General features: G+C 38.5%; 1 protein-coding gene across 1 annotated transcript in view; it reads right to left on the bottom strand.

Moving 5' to 3' along the window:
* Positions 1 to 17,395, bottom strand: part of TENM1 (teneurin transmembrane protein 1) — a 761,012-nt gene extending 743,617 nt beyond the window's left edge. The window contains 1 exon segment of the mRNA XM_032701921.1: positions 17,213 to 17,395. The gene's annotated coding sequence lies outside the window, so the exon portion shown is untranslated.
* Between the last annotated feature and the right edge of the window lie 4,684 nt (positions 17,396 to 22,079).

The raw sequence follows: 22,079 nt of genomic DNA on the forward strand, positions 1-22,079 counted from the left end.
TTAAAGGAATATAGCCCTTCCAGTGAAATAATTCAGTGTAATTACAAATCACTTATCCATTGCTCTGGATTACCTGGAGGTCTAGCACACCTTAAATGGACAGATTCTTCAACTTATTTTTTAACCTCCATAGAAGGTCAGTGCCCTACCCATAAATTCTACTCTTCCTTCCAGATAAATGAGGCAATGACCCTATTAACTGTTTCCTTGAGTGGCTCAGTGATGGCACAGTGCTCACTTTGCAGAGCATGTTACAAATACAGTAATGATATGGCCTGACAAGCCGCTTGACTGCACGTTATTTAATGCTCACAGGGCCACTAAGTGTGCAGTGAAATTTGTGCTCATAAGATAAACTAGGCAGCATTGGCAATTGTTTCATTCAGTGGCTGGAATTCTCAGAGGAGCTTACCTAAATCATCTCAGTCCTGATGGGCCAGCAGTGTGAGCAGAGGAGAAAAGGACAGAAGCAGGGAGGGTAAAAGAAAAGGGAGGGAAGGGACTCAGAGCAGACTTGAGTCAGACATGTTAGATAAATTCTGAAATCTAACCTAATTAAGGAAGGCATTCCAGGGTACTCCTTAAGTTCTGAGACACCAGCAGGAAAAGTCTGAAAAAACAATTTTCATATGCTAAGTTTATACTTATGAGCATCACAGACTCAGCTCATCACAGACAACACTGTAGGAATCAAAACTGGCAATATTCCTTGTTCAAAATACCATTACTATGCTTCAGTCAACTTTCAATTTAGAAGAGCAGAGGCACATTCATCATATTTCCATTGCAAACAAATTTTTGAGGTTACTACTTTACAATGGTCATTTCTCCACCACATCACTACTATTCCACAAACTATTCCACAATCACTATTTCACAAACATTATACATACATACCCTGGACACGTGTCAGTTCAACAGCTTGAGGCTTTTGGTACAGAAGGCTGAAAGGAACTACCCTGGTCTTTAATAGCATCTGCGAGTGCTTCGCAGTGTTGTCAGGAATAAAAGACCTTAAACACCTGGCTGAAAAATACAGAGCCTTCATTTGCATCATTTGGATGCTTTACCTTCTGCCATTCTGAGGAAAGAGTATTTTTTTTTTCTTTTTCAAACAACTCTGATGATCCTGAAATAGTAACAATAGAAAAAATATGGGTAGCATGTCTGGGACATTTGCCATAAATGAAGCAACAGCTGTGGAATACCCTAGGATTGGTTCCACTTGTTCTTTGATAACTGCTGTTCAGAGAAGTCAGAAAGAGCAAAAAAATATGGGTAAAAGAAGAGTGAAGAACTGTTGCTCCCTAGTGCCTAAAAAAAGTAATCCCTTGACTAGAGAGCAGAGTGTTACTGTAAAGGAAAAACAATTAGATAATCCATGTATCTCTAGCATTTAGCTGTAAGCAGCACGATATGTTTTACAGTATTTTTAACATTTTGCTCCAAGGCAAAGTATTTTCAGGAATATTGACTGATACAAAATAAAAACTGCTTCCCACATTCAATCATGCTTCAACCATTTTGCAAATAATTCATAGATAATAGTAAAGTAGCAAAGGCAACTGTCAGAAGCTGGATTGCACTATCTGTGTTGTGTGCTTTCATTACAGTGTTTACCAAGAATGGATTAATTTTAGGTGATATTGCATTTGAATTTAGTGTTCATATTATGAATAAATTATCATGGAATTTTAATGCGTGGACTGCTTTAAATATATTTTCATTCATGTATCAAGGAGTACAAGTGCAGGAAATAGTATGTTTATCCATTCTTAAGGAATTAAGAACATAATCGCCTTGTGATTGTAAGCTGTTTTGTTCTATTTTATTTATTACTTGACATAGTACTTTGGGTTTGTACATTGGGTTATAGCGTTTTCTGGCAGAAGATGAACCTGATGTAATTTTAACTATTTTAGGCTGTTACTGCTGCTGCAGCCAGTGCTCTGTTTATTGTCCAAACCACGAAAATTACAATGCATCTTCAACTACAATTACTCGCTATTTCTCAAAGTTGTTTAAGTATTATTCTAAAATTATCTTATTTTAAACATAATGCCTCTGTAGTGTACTTCCAAAGTCCTTTTAAGATATTAACAAGTAATTTAAGATTTCATAAAAAGAAAACCCACTTTTTTTTGTATTTTGACACATTTCAAACAAGACCTTCTGTGCTTGACCACAGTAACCAGGACAGTGTCAGTCCCATTGCTGTGCAGAACCACATATCAATGCCTGACCGAAATGAACTCCTGCATTTATTTAATACTCCAAGAGTTTGGCACCACTGTTCTCTCTTCCTGACGCAGAGACCTCACTCTTCAGCTGTTAACCCTGGCTGGCCTCACTTTGCCCACAGGAGTAAGAACACATTCAATCACTCTGCCCTCCTCCTGAGGAGAGGGCAGGCAAAATGCCCAGGAGGACCCTCCACCCAAGCAAATTTGAGATTTGCTACCTGGAGGAGAGAGCTGAATTGTGAAAAGGTCAACGTGCCCAGCCTCTGAAAGAGGGGGAGGAAAGGGAAAAGCACCTCAGCCCTGCTTGCACAGCCACCACTCCACAGAGATCCTCTGGACCCCAGTCAGGACAACGCTGGGAACAGGCTGGCTCTGCCAAGGGCTCCCCTCTGCAGCTTTACAGCCCTGAAGTGTTTACTCATGTAAGAATTTGCAGTGATCTGCCCCACATCAGTGTGACTGCCCTGTGTTGGGTTCTTACTGACTGTTGGTTTTGGCACTGGCAGCATTTGAAATTCCTGACACAAGCAGTGGGTTCTGGCCTGTCGTGTCCAGCAATAACGAGCTCCACCTTAACAGAGCACAAATTGATTTCCCTGCCATTTGTCAGTCCTTACTTACTCATTTCACAGCACTACAATAAGATCAGCAGTGCTATAACCATGCCACCCAGATCATTGAAATATACACTCTGATATAATAAAGTGACACACTTTGCATTTAAGCAATGGCCTAGCAAAAAAAAAAAAAAAAAAAAAAAAAAAATCCTGATAGTGCAGAAACAATTTCTTCTGATAAGATTGATGGCAGTGTCAAGCAGGAAAAGAATAATTAGTTTTGCTCTGGTTTTATGTAAAAAACATTATAAGTGTAAAATATTACCCATGCTGTTCATTCTAATGAGTTAAAAAATAAAAAGCATAATAATTTACTTATAAAAAAAAATGAGAATATCAGCAAGATCATGAGAAACTTTAATTTTTACTTTATTTTCTCTATAGAGTATGCAGTGATAACATCTATACACTGTGGGTGGGTTTGACCAGTTATAAAAATCAAGGAGTATAAGCGACCATAAACACATAAAAAAAATTTTAAAAACCTGAAACAAAACCAACCATTAAAGGGTGGTTGGCAACTTCAGTACTTATATCCTTCCTAATACCATTAACCCCTGTTCAGTTTATATATAGGAATATCCAAACCAGATGATTTTTATGAAGATAGAAATCAGCATTATTTTCATGTATTTAATTTCAAGATAGTGAAATTGTCCTATTCAATTAACTCAGGTTGTACCTCTGGGTTTGAAAGTCTTCAGCAGACAGTCAAAACTAGAGGATTAAAAGCAAGGGTGTGTATATTGCCCAAGCTCAGGGGTTTATCCTCAGGGACTCACCATCCAACACCTCACACAGACTATGGTGAAAACCATCCAGGAGACCAGATCAGAGAACTTGGCTCTGAACTGTGACTGGCACAGAGGATGTACAGAGAGAGCTCAGCAGAGACAGGGATGATGGAGCTGTTATCACACCCAAAGTGACATTTGAGTGGTGGATTCCAAAATGCAAGGGTGACAGCTCTCTGGGACAGACAAGGGGACTCGCTGGAACTAATCAGATGCAGATCAGATCAACAGAGCTGCCTTTTGACACACTGGTCTTTTGTAGGTAGAGCATTTAAAGACCTCTCTCCAGTACAGACCTCTCCTGTGCAAATGTGGAGAGATTAACATCTCTAGAACTGCCAAAAGCACAGAGTAGAAGAAAATGAAGAGTCATGAAGTTATCACACAGAATCATTAACCAAATGATTGGCGCTTTCCTATTGCTGCTGTCATGAAAAAGGACAGGAAGACAGATTCACATTTATCTTAAACACCTCATAGCAGCAATTCTCAGGGAAAGTACATCATCTTGTCTCTGAGAGATGTCTGGCACTAACGTATTTTCAAGATAGCAGGTGCTAACTGCAGAAAGAGCAACTTCTATTAAGTACGAATTACTAAGAAAACTTGGCATTTGCCATGGGGTTTTTGTTATTTCCAATCTGAGCATAATTACAGATGCTAGAAGTGCAACCACTGAAGGACTAGGTGTCAACAAACAGGACCTAAATAACACAGGCAATCCTAAGAAAAACTAATTAAAAAAACCCTTTTGTTTTCAATTTTATAAAAAACCAAACAGTAAGTGGTAGCAAAGTGACATAAGACTAGGACATTAAGGCATACTTTGTATCATCATCTTACTGACAAAAATCATAAATCATTATCAAAAGCTAATTGTACCAATATTTTACTCCAAAACTAAGATTATAAATCACTCAGATAAACATCAAAGAGTAATGAGGAGTTCCTGAAGCTAAACTCGGTATTCTAAAATACTAGAGTATTGGTACAAAGACACAGCATTTGTAAGTAAATCATTTACACAGTGTTCTGGACAAGCTTCACACATGACATGCCTTTGCAGATTATGCTTCAGGAAGGAAGCATTCCTCTTTTTGATCTGCTATCTACTGCTATCTACTGGTAGATTTCTTCTCTGTGGGTTGTAGGAATCTACACAGGCACGTGAGGAAACGTGGTTATTGATAAAAACCTGTGATTTTTCCCTGCATAGAGAATGACATTTAAAAAAAAAAAATCAAAACCCGAGTAGTAACAGTAATTATACTTTTTATATGGCAAGATTATTCAGAGCCTCTAATTAACTACAGGGTTGCATCTTACTGAATGCTGCGTGGAAGTACACAAGGAAATGGCTCCTTTTGAGTAGCTTAAAATCTAAACAGACAGTTGACACAAGAAGCAGGAAGTAAAGATGGGAAGAGTCTACTGTAGACAATTAAATAGACACGGAAACATATGTGAAAATACTAAACACATATGGAGAATGCTTACTAGAGTTAACAAATGAGAAAAAGGGCTCAATGAGAAACAAAGAGAAATAAAGCTGAGAATTGCTGCTCTCCTCCCTGCCACTACCAACATGCAATTCTGCTTCATTTTCTCTCCAAGGTGAAAGAGTCAGTGTGGCAGGAGCAGATGCCACAAAAACACTAGTGTGGTAAGAGCAGTCGCTGTGACAGAGGAGAGGAGTAAACAAAGAGATTCAGGACGCAATAGCAGTTTCTCCAGCAAAAATTACCCCTCTTTCCCTCTTCAGAGCAGCCACAGACCTTGGTTTTCATGACAGCATAAAAGAAACTGCCACAGAACCTTAAACTTTGGAGCTACAGTTCACTCTTCTCACACCCATGTGAACAAGTCTGACACAGCAATAAGAATCACATGGTGAGATTTTTAGGGTTGTCTTGTGCAGGGTCAGGAGTTGGGCTCGATGGTCCTTGTGGATCCCTTCCAACTCAGAATGTTCTATGATAATAAGAACAGCACTTCCAGTTATGCATAAGTGGCCTGGTGTTCAGTGCTGCTGAACAGAGTTCACTGTTCATCTGTTCGACACTTCCAGTAATAAATTACGTGCTTCAAGAGGTTCAAGGAAAGTTCTCTTTGCAAAGCCCAAGTAACACCTGATTGTTGTCAGGATGCTTGTTCTCTCCTTTTCTGCATTCATCTCCATTCTGCATTCTGTCCTCATCAGCAAGTTCCTGTACCCTGACAAAAAATGCAAGAAGCTGGCACTACTGAATGTATTTTTAATGCCTCTGAAAAGATTAAAAGTAATTATAAGGTATGTTGGCACTTGGCTGCAATTTGAGCAGTCACTTGCTTTATCTCTTTGCCTGCAGTTCTGTGGCGTGACTGTTCAGCACCAGCAGCTCGAGGAGTCTGGTGTGAACCCAACACAGATGTTCTCCAGCAGTTAGTCTGTGACTGTGACCAATGTCTCCCAACAGGAGCCTATTCTAGTGCCAGAAGTTCTGAAGCTAATGCAAAGTCAGACTGGCTCAGCTTTGTGTCTCACAATGCTCTCAACAATACTGCTGAGCCTTGTATTTGGACTTAATTTTTTCCCACGTTCACAATCACTGCAGATTATAAAACTGTCACATCTTAACACAACTATTGTAATCTTCACACCTGCAGTAAAAATAATTACTTCAAAAAACACAGGTTAAGACCCATGTCTCTCTGAAGTAAGACAGTTTATCCTAAATCAATTCAAGCAATACTCCTTGAGATAAATTTATGTGAAACTTTGTCAGCTGTGTGATTCAAGCTATAGATTCTTAATAGAGAAGAACTGAATCTCTTTGAGGCATGGGCAGAGATTTTGAATGGTGTGAGAGGTGACATATGTGAAGAGTAATTTCTATTCCTTCAGTCTTCTGTAATCATGCATTTTTCTGATAGTGAACATGCTAGAAGTATATATCCCCTAATCACTCAGTCACAGTGCTTTGTTTTTCTACGTCATACAGTCATTCTCTATATCATGCTAAAAAAAAATAGAATTTTCAAGCTTCAAGGAAGAATACTGGAATTTAAAGTTTTAAATTAGTATCTTAGAATATTTCTCCCAAAACTCAAGGCTTTCCTTACTTACTACCTTTTCTTAAATATTCTAACTGCCAACAAAATTAAGTCTATATTGGCAATAATATTTTGAGAGCACACTTGAGGGCGTAGGGGCTGGTTTTGGTTCTGTATCAGCCTTTGATTCTGTCGCAGAGATATATTTATTTTCTGAGGGCAATGAACAAGGTTATTTTCCACTTAAGCAGGAATTGTCCTATCATTACTGGAATTGACTGGCTCAGAAAGTATGCAGAGAAAATGATTCCTACTCTGACTCCCATTTTGAGAGGAACATGTGTTCAGACAACATAAGAACAAGTTTTAGAAAAGCAAAATGGGACATCATTCCAGAATAAGACTATTTCTTGTTGGAAATTACTTCACAATCACCTTCAATCACGCACTCTAAAAGAAAACATCTTTGCTCCTCATCATTGCCTGCCTAAATGCTGTCTATTAACTAGGCACAACCAGTAGTTCAGCAGCAAAATCAAAAGATATACAAGCCTTAATATCGAAGGTGAAGAAAATATCATCCAGCAAAATCTCAGGGTGGGGGGAGAAAAAAAGACGTTGCACACGTGAACATGGTGGTTCTAAGAATTCCCTCCCAGCAATACTACTCTGTGACAATAAAACTGCAATTTAAGCCCACAATTACCATTTGACAGTATTTGAGGAACTTCAGTTATTATCTACTCTCAGAGCTACTCCAGTACCCTCAGGTATTATAGAATTTCTCAATTCATTTCATTGTAGAATTTCTACTGCTATATCCTGGAAGTGTGCAGGCAGGGGCATCAGAGACAATAACCATTCTGCAAGCAGAAGAATTGCATTCTCCCTCTAGGTTACTGAGCTTACACTGATGTGAATCCCAACGTGAAACCTCGTGAGGAATGGGATAATCTTACAGTATTACACAAGAGTTCAGTGGAGTCAGAAGTTTGTCTTTCAATCCCACCATTCTGGCAGCACCCCTGGGCACCTTTTCTCACTCCAGCTGCACACCACTCTGTAAGAACATCTATCAGCTGTGGAAGGGTTCTCCTAACCTCAGAGACTCTCCTGGAGAGATGGCTACTTCCAACACAGAACATCCTTGGATGTGAAACCATCGTGGAAAAACTGGAAATGGCTACAAAAATATCAAACCTCTGAGGTGGCAAAGCTGCCTGTGGAGACCTCAGGCTGAAAGATCTTCAGGCTGGGTTTAAAGATAGCCTTAAACATACGAGTGGGGGATTTCAAGCTTCCTTCAATGTAGCGACAGCACTGGATACTTCTCAGGAACAGGCTGACATACAATTTCAGCTGTGCAAAATTTAGCTCTACTACAAATTTCGCAGTAAAAATTAAAATTTTTGTGACTTGACTTGTGGCAATTCTCCTCAGTCTAAATGAATACTTAAAAGGGGTCATTCGTTATGCTTGTGTTGGTCTTGCTTATACTACTATTTCTCCTCCTCTTTCCCTGTCTTTCAATTGTGAACCTTTTTGTTTGTCTCCATGGTTTTTCTCTCTTCATCCTAGTCTCCTTCATTTGTCATGCACAGTTGTCACTCTTCCCCTTTTCTCCCAACCAGCCCCTGTCTGGACTGTTCAGACAAAGCAATTCCTCCTGTTCCACACCTACTGATTTCCCACACCCAGAGAAGGGATGCTCTTTTCCGAAGTACCACTCCAGCTCAGCAAGGAGGGAGTGGCTAACACCAAGAGCAGCAAGAAATTAGTGTGAGTTCATTATGAGGAAAAGAACCCCAAACAAACCACCCAATCCCTGCGACACTAAAATTTCAGATCAGCAGGATGGGAGAGATGGGAATTTTATGGGAGTCCATTAATACATTAAGGTAACTTCTCAAATAAAAAACTGCTTGCAATACAGCAGTTCAAGCCTGTCTTTGTTCTATTTGTGACCAGCATGGGGCCCACTTGAATCTAAGCCATGGGATTTGGGAAAATCAGACTAAAAGTAGATTTGCACGCAATATTTTAGCTGAACAAATATCCAGGAAGGTATTTGTAGAATATGTCCTTAGAGGCAGAATAAAAAGAGAATATGCCAGTGAGCATAAGCTGTATTATCAGTGCCAGTACAACACTGCAGCTCTTCCCAGTCTGACAACAGTGTTCTAGCAGTTTATGATTTGTGCTGATTTCTCCTGCCTTCATTACAATCCAAGTAAGCAGAGATTGAACTACACATGAACCTGGCAATGTCTGAACTATAGAATTGATTTCAATATTGGTCTTTCCTTTCAAATGCTTAGAAGCACTGGACATGATTGCTCAGGGAGCTAGCTCCCTTCAGGCAGGTTAGATTTTCCCCTTTAGGACAAAGGGATCTCCCCAGCTCAAAGGCTGAGTAGGCTGGGGATTTTTTTCTGAACACCATTAAAATTGGCTTCAGAATATCACACTTCTGAGAGATGGACACATTTATTTCCAATCTAAAATTATTTATATAACTCTTTCATTTACTGCTCTACTTCTGATGTATTTATCTAGTTCGACTAAGCTCAACAGTGTGTCTCAGTCTCTTCTTGTAAAAGACTTCCCATTCTTCTGAAATCCCAGTTACTTTTCTTTCCCCCTGTTCCAGTTTGAAATCACCACAATTAAAAGCAGGCCAAGAAAACTATTAAAAATATCCTAGATTATTTTTTTCTGCAGGACCCAGTTGAAGTACTTGTTATTTCCTTTGCTAATGTGAATATCTCATCCAGCACAGCCTAAGATTTTATTTGCCCTTTTCATTGATATGTTGCACTGGTGGTTTGCAGTCATCCTATGACTTTCTCCTCCTCTGTCATTTCCAATTAACAAGCTCCTAGCTTATAACAGAAATGTATTGTTTTTGTGCATGATCTTGCACTTTGTCCTATCGAATTTCATTCAGCTACTATTACTGTAGCCCTCAAGGTCATTTTATTCTTCCTGTATGGGAATTCTGAACTCTGTGTGACAGGGCTCACAAACTTTTTGGGCTTTGGAAAAAATATTTTTGCTAATTTATTGTTTTTAAAGGGAATTACAAAAATTCTTAAACAAGATATTGCAGGACCATTTCTTGAGGGACTGACACATAATCCCACTACCATCCTTTTGGCATAACCTCAGTGTTTCTCCAGTAGATTACTGTAGTGGATATCATCACTGCAATGACTTTGAAGTACTTCAAGCAAAATTCAAGAACAGTGTGCTCTTTCTCTCTGAAAAACAACTACAGTTTTCAGAGACATGTGGGCATTTTACTTACCCAAGGTACCAGAAGTTTTATGCATTTTTTACATTTCTGGCAATCTCCATACAACATATTGCCTAAACCAAAGTGATCATACTTAAAACTTTACAGCAGTGCAGTTGTGACATTTCCATACAAAACAGGTGATGTGAACTCTTGCCAAGTATGAGTTGACTCACACATTTACTGGGCACACAGCAGCTGCTTCATTTATCACGAAGAAGTTACCACAATGAAAACCATATACCTCTAATGGCAAGTCTAACTTAGGCAAGTCTAACTTAAAGGGAAGTCTAATTTATCAATTTGTGGCACTGGAAACCTCCTCTTGACTAAGTATCCTAGCTGTAGAACGCTGGAAAATTGAAATATAAACTTGAGTGATGAACAAACCTGTGCTAACCCCATGAAAACGAAGTCTTAGCCTATCTCTGATGATCAATCTATCTGTGCTACAAAGAAATCTATTTTTTAGAGTTTTTCCTCCTGCTTTTGAGTTTTCCATCTCAAAGATTTGAAAGATGACCTATATTGAGAATAAGTGTTTTCACAGTTTTTTACCAGACAGCTTAGAAATACTTAGAAAACAATGCAATTGGTACTTATCAGGACTTCAGCAACATTAGCCACACAACCAGCAATAACGAAAGAAAGAATGAAGAGTGGAGAAGGACCCTTTTACTCCTTAGCTGGGAGATTGGAAGCACAAAAACTACACGTAAATTTAACCCTTGGGTTTGTTTAAGCAGTTGCAAAAAAACTTTTTAAAATTCAGAAGTCCACTTCTATCCTGCAGGAAAGTATCAGTGAAATGGTCATTCTGCTGTTACACAGTGCAGAAATACAGTGTGCTGAAATTATGTGCTGTATAGCAAAAAAACAGGACCTTGTGGGAATCCTTTCTTCTTGTCCCCCTTGCCTCTCAGTATCCTTCTTCCTCTAGAAATACATGTAGAAGACACACAACCTTTTACCATGCACTTAGGCATCACCTTCAGTCCTCTGACCACATATATTTTTGGGAGGCTACAGGCAACATCTACACTGATCTGGCCCTGGAACCCACACTGATCACCCTTGCAAAGATACAGGGTATACACCACGCAGACCTATTCACCAGTTTTCTTCACCATCTCTTTCCCTAAATGTTACAGAACATTTAACGATCTCAGTTTCTCAACACATGGCATTTGCTGGACTCTGCTCTCATATACTGTGCTGCTGCTCAAAATGTAAATGTAGCTCCAAAACATTCCAAAATAATTAGGCAAACTTCATGAACTTCAAGTAAGGGTGTAATTAACTGATAGCAAAGTGAGAGAATTGGAGCTTTTCCAAGAACTTCCTGGAGCACTCACCTTAGTCTAATAAGCAAAACCCTTCCAGTATCACATCAAACTCTAAACACATTAGTGCCAAAGATTGTAATGTGAACACGGTTTCTGAAAATCTAAATAGTCTTAAAATTAAGCACAGACTTTCTTATAATTTTAATTTTTTTCCTCTGTTTGTTTTACATTCTTCATACACATAATTGGAAGAATTGGCTTCAAACAATTTTATGAGATCTACAAAAGCTCATTTTTACTTCTCTGCAGAATATTATATATTTAGATTTTTAATAATTAAGTATTACAGCTCCCTGTCAAATTGTCTCATGCAATTTCAGAGAGGAAAGTCACATACAGAGAAAGATTATTCAGACTTACTACAGAAAGAGAAATGAGCTCTGGGAGTGCATGTCCTAGTGCAATTCTCTTCAAAATTGCCAAGAATCATGGCAGTAAAAAATGTTTCATGTCTTGGGCTACTCAAGCTAATTCCTGTCAGCTCATACTATCGGACCCTTGGTTTTAAGCATGTGCAAGTGAAGAAAAAGAGGGGAAAAAAAAAAAGACTGAAACAGGCATAGGTGACAGAGACTTGATATTTCCTACTCAGCAACAACCAAAGAGTCATTTGCAAATAACCAATCTACTATTGCCTGTAACCTAAAAGATACTGTGCTTTCTTTTTCTCCTGAGGGCATCTTGGCACCTGAATCGGTTTTTTGCTTTGTTTTCTGAGGGGGTGTTTAAGCATATAGTTGTGAAATGTTCATACAAACATATTTTACAAAAGCCACATTCACAAGAAAAGCACTGACTAGTAATCCTGTTTTAGATGACTCACAACCCAGTTGACTTCCCAGGTTGTGAGCACACATTGCTGGGTCACACTGCTCATCCACCAACACCCCCGAGTCCATCTCCTCACAGCTACTCTCACTCCATCCTCTCCCCAGCCTGTGTTTGTGTTTCAGGGTGCCCCAACCCTTGTGTAGGACTTTGCACTTGGCCCTGTTGAATCTCATGAGGTTTGCAGACCCACCTCCCCAGCCTGTCCAGGTCCCTCTGGATGGCATCCCTTCCCTCCCTACTGACCACACCACACAGCTCTGGATCACCAGCAAACTTGCTGAGGGTGCATCGTACAAGTACGATGATATTTCCTTTTTATTTCTGATATTTCCTTTTTTTATTTGGAAAAATAGCATCATTTTCTGTACTAGGTAAAATTCAGACTAAAGAATTTAAGCCAGTGTCTGGTTTTCTTGTATTTTTTTTTCTAAATTATACAGATTACATATTTAACTTTTAAAGTGTGGGGTTTTTTTTCCTTTCCTGCCAGCATTGTATGTGGGCATCATTAGATACTGACCTAAATCCATCTCCCTTCATTTCATTGTAGCATGGCAGATTTTGTGATGGTTCTAATCAGCCTTAGTAGGGCTGCCCACCTCAATTCCATTAAGGAAAAGTCAACACATGCACACTTGCACCCTAAGCTATTGATGATTTCTGGATGAAGTAAGCAAAGCCCACAGAGATAAAACAGCTGTCCCACTTTATAAGAAATATAATTTTATATCTAGCTTGTTTCTTTCCTTATTTTTTTCCTAACAACAGAAAAATAAAATGATTAAATAGAATACAACAGTAAATAAACCCAGAACTTTAAATAAACTTATTAAAATAGCAGTTTTTCATCTTCCAGTTTATTTTCTGTGTCTCTCACCATTCAGTTTTGCTTTCCACTTTAAACTGTGAATGAGAGTGAGGATATTAAGAAGGCCAAAATATCCCAAATTCTGCTTATCCTAAAAGTGACCTATATCAAAGCTTCCTTATGCTAAACACAGCTACCTAGGACTGATTGAATCAGATCAGGGCTGTTATAATTTCAGGCATATATCTATTTTAGATTATTATTTAAACATTAGCATTGCATTAAGTGTCTTTTGAAAAGCAGCAATAAAGTTTCAGGGAAAAAATAAAAAAATTCCCACATTCTGTCTGAAGTGTAGCCTTATAGGTATGATAAATCTGGCTCCAACATCACAGCCTTTCCACATAGCATCAAAAGGCACTAACAGAGAAGAAATTATTTAATGAGTCCCTAGCTGCTAAAAAAAGTGTAGGACAGATAAAGAAGTTATATAACAGGAAACCTGCAGTCAGAGCAAATACCCAGCTCAGAATTTGCTGTTGCAGTTACTTTGGTTAACAGTCAGTTTGTTAGAACATTAATGGTCCAGCAACCCACAAACCAACAGTTAATTGCTAGTAATGTTTGGTTTCTTGGGGATTATTGCTTAAATAAATCTCAAAAGTTGTGTGCTGTTAAGTAACTTACTATTTTGTTGAAGTTGGCAGTGAATTCCAACAGATAGTTAGTGTTAGTCAGCCTTACCATTAATCCTGATCCCTTGAGTCCAACCATTAATTCTAATCCCTTGCATACATTGGAAGCAAAGTACAAAAGTCCCTGATTGTCTTCAAGTGTTCATTTGGAAAAATGTTACCCAATATCTTGACAGTGGAGAAAGAAAAATCCTGTCTCATCCTGTCATTCATGCTCACAGCAAAAAGAAGACATGCCTGAGTGCAGACATGTCTGTTCAGTATAATCACAACTGTGAGGTTGTTTGGAGATTCTCATGTATAAATTTGCAGCCATCATACATTACTGGGATTCTGTGTTTAGAGTTTTGCTTCCAAAAAACCAAAGAGGTTATTAAAATTAACTAAACCTAGATCAAAAGATAATGGCCACTCTGGGGACCCATAGTAACACAGAATTATATCAACACCCAGAATTTCATACACTGCATTTTGATAGTCCTTATGCTAACGTCAAACTCTCCAGTCAGGCCAATTCTTTGATTTAGCAAAATGTCAAAAAGCACCAAGAAACATCAATTACTTTTATAGAGGGACCTTTTCTTTTATCTGTTAACAGATAAGACCCTTGCAAAAAAATTGAGGCTTCATCATGTGATTTCCAGTGGCACTAGGAGTCCCAGTTCTCCACCACATGGATGCTGAACAGAGTAGTTCTGGAAACTAATAGAGAGACAGGGAGCCTTGGTCAAAGCCACCAATGTAAGGGGGTACCCACATATTGCAATGCAACAATGTGATGTCAGCTATGCTTGATAGCTGTGGATAGTCTGATTTGATACCTCTGGAAGTCAGATATTTCTGGTTTTATATGTAAAAAAACCTCTGCAGAACCAGTTACATCATTTCTGCTGAGAAGTCTTAAGATTCCTGCAGCAGTCAATCCAATCTACTTTTAGACACATAGACATCATAGATTTTCTATCAGTGACTCCTGAGCTCCTGAAAGATCTTGTTAAAGGTAACAGTTTCCCCCCCATGGACAGGGCCATCCCACATCCCCACTAAGCTCTCTGCAGTAAAGGGAGTATCTTTCAGGGTAGACATGAATCTGCTATCTGTTTTATGATTTAAAACATGGTTTATAGTCATGAAGTGTTTGTTCAGCAGGTTTGTAGTAGGGTAAGCAACATGTAATAAATCCAGAGAAATAATTAAAGCCAAGGTGAACTAGATTCACAAAAAAACTAAATCTACATAGAGCACTAGTGTGAATGAGGATAATCTGGAAAAATTCAGATCTTCAGTATGTTTCACAACAGGCAGTTGCCAACACCTGTATAGGTTTTTATCTCCTGATAGGTATTCACCTAGCAGTAAACTGAGGCATAGTAAGGTAGTGACCTACAAGCAATACCAAGGCAAGAAATCCCAATGCACAGTCCTCATGACCCCTTCTCTCAGAGAAACCTACAAAGTATAACAATGAATTAATAAATAACAAACCTTTTCAAGCTAAAATTTAGGGCCCAAGTTAATTCATAACAGTTTTTGAAAACATTTGAGAATTCTACATATTCTTAGGGTGAGCTTTTGGACTGGAGGTTAAAAAAAAAAGACAACCACAAAACAAATAAGAAAAACAAATGAAAAAGAAACCCCAAACCTCTCACCAACCAGCTGTAATTTACCTTAAATGTTTCTGAGACCTGAATTTTATGAGTTTTTAGTGAAACGTGTTGATGTGTTCAAATTATTACCCCCTTTTCCTCTTTAAAGTAATGATTCACTTAGTTTTACATTGACCTGTTAAAAAAACCCTGAAGGGCATGGGTATAATTTCCTTCATCGCAAATTTCATATATCAAGAGAAATGAAAGGAGTCAAGACATCACTTTTCCATTCCAGTTTTCTTCCTATCTTGGTTGCTAATTGAAGTGGTACTTTCCAAGTGTGAATTCTCTGAAGTATTGCATTTCTCAGAGGGTAAAACTGTTCTCACCTGCTGCCAGGTCCTCTAACCAATGCTGGTCACTAACTAGATCTCACCTCTATTTCACAGTCGTAATTTTCAAAGCTATTTCTTTTTTACCTCCTTAGCTTTTATTGCTATCAGACACAATTCTCATTTTCTAAGAATTGTTTCTTTCATTATGCTTGTCAGAAAAAAGGCTACAGATTTAGACATCCTCAATAGCTTTTCCTACAGATAAGAGTCACAAGATACCTTTAAACAAAATATATGGAGCTATTTCTGCATAGAGCAATTACATACAAGAAAAGGTTGTGCGAGTACTGAGAGAGCTCTGCTATTATCAGTATTTATTTTTTTATTACAACAGTGGCACCTAAGCTCTGACAGTTTTGCACATTATTTTCAGGTTTTCTGGCTAACAGCTGAATCCTTAGACATGGTATACTTACCCACACCACTGCTTACACTTTGAAAATACATATATATTTTTACCCTTAAGAATTCCCTGTCACTGGTCTGATGCACAGAAGAAAATGTTAAAGCTTGCAAAAGTTTGCCTCAGACTCCTTCAACTGCTCAGAAGACAGCAACTTAAACTGATCACACAACACTGAGTCTCAAGACACCATGGTGACCCAGGTAGGATTGCTTCCTAACCCAGGAACTTATGCAAATGCTCCTCCTGCTTTTAATAAACTTATTCACTCCCAGCCCTGCTACAATATACACAACACAGGTTGAACAGATGTCACCGAACCATTCACTCCTGTGAGTGAACCCAAATAAAAGTACAAGAAGGAAAACACTGCACAACAGGATCACAAAGCCCAGTTACAGCTTTCACCTCCTCCTCACTTTCCCCTCTGCCCTGTAGTACTAAGGTAGAAAAAACGAGCATGTGTGACCTGGGGCTCCATCCCACCCCATCCCTGAGGCATCTCAGGAGATGTCTGCATTCCCACAGGCTCACAGCAGGCAACACTGTACAGCGAATATCGTAACCACTCACTGCAATCACTACACAAATGATTTGTTAGCAGAGATATTAACCTGCCACATAAGACACGGCTGCACTCAGGAAAGTTTAGAGAAGTCTTAATAAAATATGCATAAGTAACTATGAAAATATAGTAGATAACTGTCAAAATAACTTTGAATACAGTAAAGCATATCTGCTGGCTTTCCAGCACAAAAAGAATTTATGGTAATAAGTTTTGGAAAGTAATACAGCCGTGTTGCTAAAAATGCAGAGCAGCTGCTTCAGTTATTATAAAATGGCTAATTTTTACTCATTTGTGACATGGTTTCATAGACGGGTAACAGCTGCAGTTTCACCCAGCTGCATCCTGATGCTAAATGCACACTTTAAGCCGTCAGACGAAAGTATAGATTGCTTTACTTTACAGCATTAAGTACCAGTGTCTTTCCAAGAAATACCCTGAAGGTCATTGGCAATTAAAGCTCCCCAAGGTCTCTTTCACTCAGGGAATGGTGACTAGCAGACACAAGGTCTCCAGAAGTCAGACATGGTACAGCAACATAGCAAGTAGTAACTGAGCTGCATGGATTTAAAAGGATGTTGAAAGGACTTCCTACCTGGTACAAGTTGCTACTCCCCCTCACAGCCTGGAACCCTAGGTGCTGGCTCTTCTCCTTAATTGCTGAGGTAACACGAATTTCTCTAGTAAGAAGTGGGGGGAAAAAAAAAAAAGAAGGAAAAAAAAAAAAGAAAAAAATGAAAGGTTCTATTGGCTGCTGCCTCCTTCTTAAAAAGGTTACTTCAAATGCCTCTCTCGCTCCCTATTTATTTTCTCTCCCTCCCAGAAGAGCAGTTTAGAGGGAGAGTAACGGAGTGTTTATCCTGGCTCTGAGGATGCACGCTTGTGCGATAACTGCCTGCTCCCTGCAGTATAGCCGGCATGATGTGATGTGCATACTAAAGCAGTTTGCATTAGGCAAGGCTTAGCAGAGCCAGCTTCCCAGTCTCCACCTTCTATATCACAGAATGAGTTTGCTTCCTTGGAAATAGTGGGGCTGTAATGACAAGACGGTAGGGCTCTGGTTGTAGTGTAAATGCATTTTCTTTGAAAATAGTCTTTAAGGATAAGGTTATATTTATGTATCACCTGTGAAAACGCAGGAACAGCTATAACTAAAAATGCAATACAGTCATACAAATGTGCAAAAATTCCCTGTTGTTTGCTGTCATATGACAGATGATACTAAAAGCAGAAACTAATGAGACATCTCCAGTTAGGAAACATTTATCTACTGCCATCTATCAAACAAGCAAAGGCGTAAATAAATAAATAACGCCCTGAAGAACAGAGGCTTAAATATCTACAGGCTCAAAGATAAATGCGTGATATTTATACACTACAGTCACGACTGAACAACAGATACATTATGAACAAGAATTAGCTCTAAAGTACTACATTTATCATAAATCTGAATAAATATTAGAGAAGGGCTCAAGCTGTAAAGCCCTGATTTGGATTTTGAACACTCCACAGCTCAGAAGTGCCTGAATCTGGGGATTTGGCTCTGGCCTCTCTGTCTGTATTAGCTGTTCATGAACACACTTACAGAAGTACAAAAAATAAATAAGACTATACATGATTATGTGAAAAATCCCATTTCTTGCCCAGGCATAAGGGTACAGTAGGCAATGCTGGTATGTGAGCTACTTATACTTTTTCATTGTTTTTAAAATCAGGGATTCAGTTCTTAGTTATGAAGCATTTTAAAAATTGCTCTTTTCGTGACTTCAGGGGAGGAGCTCAAGACAGAGTAAAGCTTTGGGGCCCAATTTTTCCCATATGAAGAGGTAGCTGAATGCTTATATGTGTTTGCAGTGCTGATTATTTATGCAAATTAACTTTCTTATTCAACATATCCAGCACATGGTTCTTTCCTGCATTTTGTTTTTATTTTCTTGAGTTTGCTTCTTTCTGGTGGGGTAAAGACAAGGTTCAGTCTGACTGACAAGCATTCAGTCAACACTGCTCTGTTTCCACAAGCAAGTGATGTTGCTACCCACTTCTCAATTGCTTTCCAGTAACTATAAAGCCAATTACTAATGAAAAGAGTCATAAAAACATTGAATACCTTGCATGAATCACTATCAAAAACACCATACAGACTTATGTCTAAAGTTCCTTTAAAGGATATATAGAACCATATAATCATTAGGGTTGGAAAATATCTCTAAGCTCATTAAGTCCAACTGTTAACCCAGCACCAGCATGTGCACCACTAAACCACATCCCCAAGTGCCACATTTACAAGTATTCTAAATACCTGCCTGGGCAGCCTGTTCCAATACCTGACCTGATCCAACCGAAACCTCTCCTGGCACAACTTGGGGGCATTTCCTCTCATTCTGTCACTTGTTACCTGGTAGAAGAGGCTGAATCCCCCTGACTACAACCTCCTTTCAGGCAATTTTAGAGAGCAACAAGGTCCCTGCTGAGCCTCCTCTTCTCCAGGCTAAACAACCTCAGTTCCCTCAGTCACTCCTCATAAGACTTGTGCTCCGGACCCTTCACCAGCTTTGTTGTCCTTCTCTGGGCATGAAGAATACCAATATATAGATAGATTTCTAATATATCTATACATTTAGCTGATATGTTCACCTTCTCTTGGGGAAAAAGGTGTTCAAAATTTAATCCCTGTTTATAGTACCTGTAGTGGCCATCAGTTGCTAGTTGCCCCCACCATAGTAAGTGCTCACCTGTTTAAAGAAAAATGGCCTATGGGTAGGATATCAAGTAAGGATTTTGAAACTTGATTTGAATTCCTGTCTTCTCTGAGGAAAACCACAGGTGAAGTATTAAATGTATCTTCTGTAGTCCCTCAGTTGTCAAATATGAACAAATACTTCACACCCAGGAGTCTTGTGAAAACAGAAAAATATGTTCATTTTTGATCCTGAGATGTTTATTTAGGTATGGAAATGGTGAAAAGCATAAAGTGGGAAGGTAGGAGGGGTTTCTCTGCATCCATAGGACACTAGAAAAAATAAAAATCAGAAGCCTTCACAAGAACAAGTTTATATTGGGATAGAAAAATTTACACACCACATGGCTCAGCACAGACACAGCCTTCTCCAGGATGGAAAACAGTGCATGCTACTGTGATTTCAGAACAACACCTCAAAATGTGGAATTATCCACCAGACAGGTTTAGTAGCTGTTCTGATACAGGGTAAGCATGTTTCCTTCTTAGACATTCCAACTAGGCACTGTATCCAAAGTTCACGTAAAGCTGGACTATTTCGCATCTTGTTAAACTAACTGGGCTCTTTCTCCTTTTTGGATCTTAGGAGAATCAGAAGTCACCAGGGACACTTTTCTTCCTTCCTGTTACCCCAGGCCTGACCAGACTAAAGTTTAAGATCTTTGCCTGAATTCTCTGTACATTCAGAGTAATTTTATGGCCACATATTCTTTGGCTCGTGTTCAACTTTTCTACAACTAATTTTTCTCCCTCCATGGAGTTTACCTGTCTGGCATATGTATGAAAGGATCAGCTTTGGATGGGTGATTTAAGGGAGCCTGCCTTAGATTTTTTCCTCATGAGTCATATAGTGTAATAAATTTATAGCTGAGCATCCACATAATGAACTCCCCTTTCGTTTCAACATCTTGACTGAAAGTTCTGAAAAAAGTTTTTGAAACATCATGTTAAAGCAAACCAGACCAAAAGCTCCACACCTTAATTAGCACCACTACTTGAGGATAGGCTACAGACCTGGCTTATAATTCTGTGTGAAAAATCTGAGGTTTTAGTTAGATAAAGTATTCATGGGAACATCACTTAGACTGGAAATGATACACAGATGTGTGCAGACACAGAGAGGTGCACAATGATATATCTGTATTATTCACAACAGTGAGTACTGAAGCTTTACAACCTTACAAGATAAAAGATGACAAAAGAAGAGTTATTGCATTGTTTCTTCTCTTTTTCTGTGTGTAGCTTTAATAGCTATTAAAAGATGATGGGTTTTGTACACTATCAATTATGAAGCTTGAAATCCCTATTCCAAGTATAGTCTAAATTGATTCAAATATTGTCATTGTGGATACTAATAATGTAAGTTAGAAACTGCTGAAGTTAATTGCAAGACTTCAATATTTCTTTATGCATTTTTGTTAGAGACCCAGCATATCACTTTGAAGATATCCATTAAGATCCCTATATCAAACATACACATGTATGTGCATACACACGTGTATAAATATTTTTAATTACCATTCCATTTTCTATAGAGCACTCCACTATCCACAGTCAGCTAAAAAAGACTTGAAAAGAATGTGTTTTACATATATGTAATTGCTGCCAGGAGTTACTCAAAAGGCTAGCAACAGGAAAAAAATTAAACCACCCGTAGCCAATTTTAATACAACATGTTATTCTTCCTATCTTATGACAGACATGAGTTCTGAGTGAAATAGAAGTAACATTTGGCTGGCTAAAAAATCTTTACAGACAACTCTGCCAACAGACATTACACATTAACATTGACAATGTCTGATGTTCATTGTGCAAACATTCTCCTTGTGTTTCAAGTCGGAGCCAAAAGATATTTTATGGCTTACATAAAGTTTAGTGGCAACAGCAGAGGTATATTTTTATGGACAGTAAGGTAAAAGTCCTCCTGTTCCTGAAAAGGCTATTGGAAACAGCTGGCAGTCAATGGCTATTGAGAAGCACAGATATTGGAATGGAGTATAAAATATACCTGTCACTCTCACACTCACCAGGGTGGACACAAGCACTGGGCACTACACAGTAATCACACCTTCCAAGAAAACTTCAGGAGCTGAGTTACAAAATAATCAATTCCTCCTGAAATGAAATGGAAGTCAGTTGGGTTGGATATCTTTTTGGGGGTGGGAAGGGAATGGGAAGGAACCACTCTAAAAACTCCAATTCCTTTGAAATACAAAGGTCAACTGCTCACCCAGACTAAAGCTGAAAGCTACTCAGCTGCATAGGTCAACAGAAACACAAAGGCTTTTCAAAAAGCATTTTCTGCCTTACTGGACAAAAGGAAGAAGAAAAAGCACATATTAAAAATGAAAATAAAGTCTTAAAAAAATCTAAATTCATAAAAGTTTGAATCAAAAGGTTAGTTCTAAAATAAAAGGATAAGATATTATTCATAGCAATGTTTGTGTTATTGTCTTACATACCTAGGCTTCAATCATTGCTTACCAAAATGTGATCTGTGTGTTTTAGATATTCTGGTGCTTTCTTCCTTCTCGCTGTTGGCAGGTGTCACAGGCAGAAAAAAAAAAAAAAAAAAAATAAAAAAAGACTGTATTTCTTGGTGTTTAATTTTAGGAAGTCTTTTTGCAGAATGGTAACATCACCATTCCATACTGACAAACTTTATTGACAATAATTTCAGTGCAGGATAATCAGAAAAGCTTGGCACATCATTGCAGACCAAGAA

This window comes from Chiroxiphia lanceolata, chromosome 14, assembly GCF_009829145.1.
Source record: "Chiroxiphia lanceolata isolate bChiLan1 chromosome 14, bChiLan1.pri, whole genome shotgun sequence".
Lineage (NCBI taxonomy): Eukaryota > Metazoa > Chordata > Aves > Passeriformes > Pipridae > Chiroxiphia > Chiroxiphia lanceolata.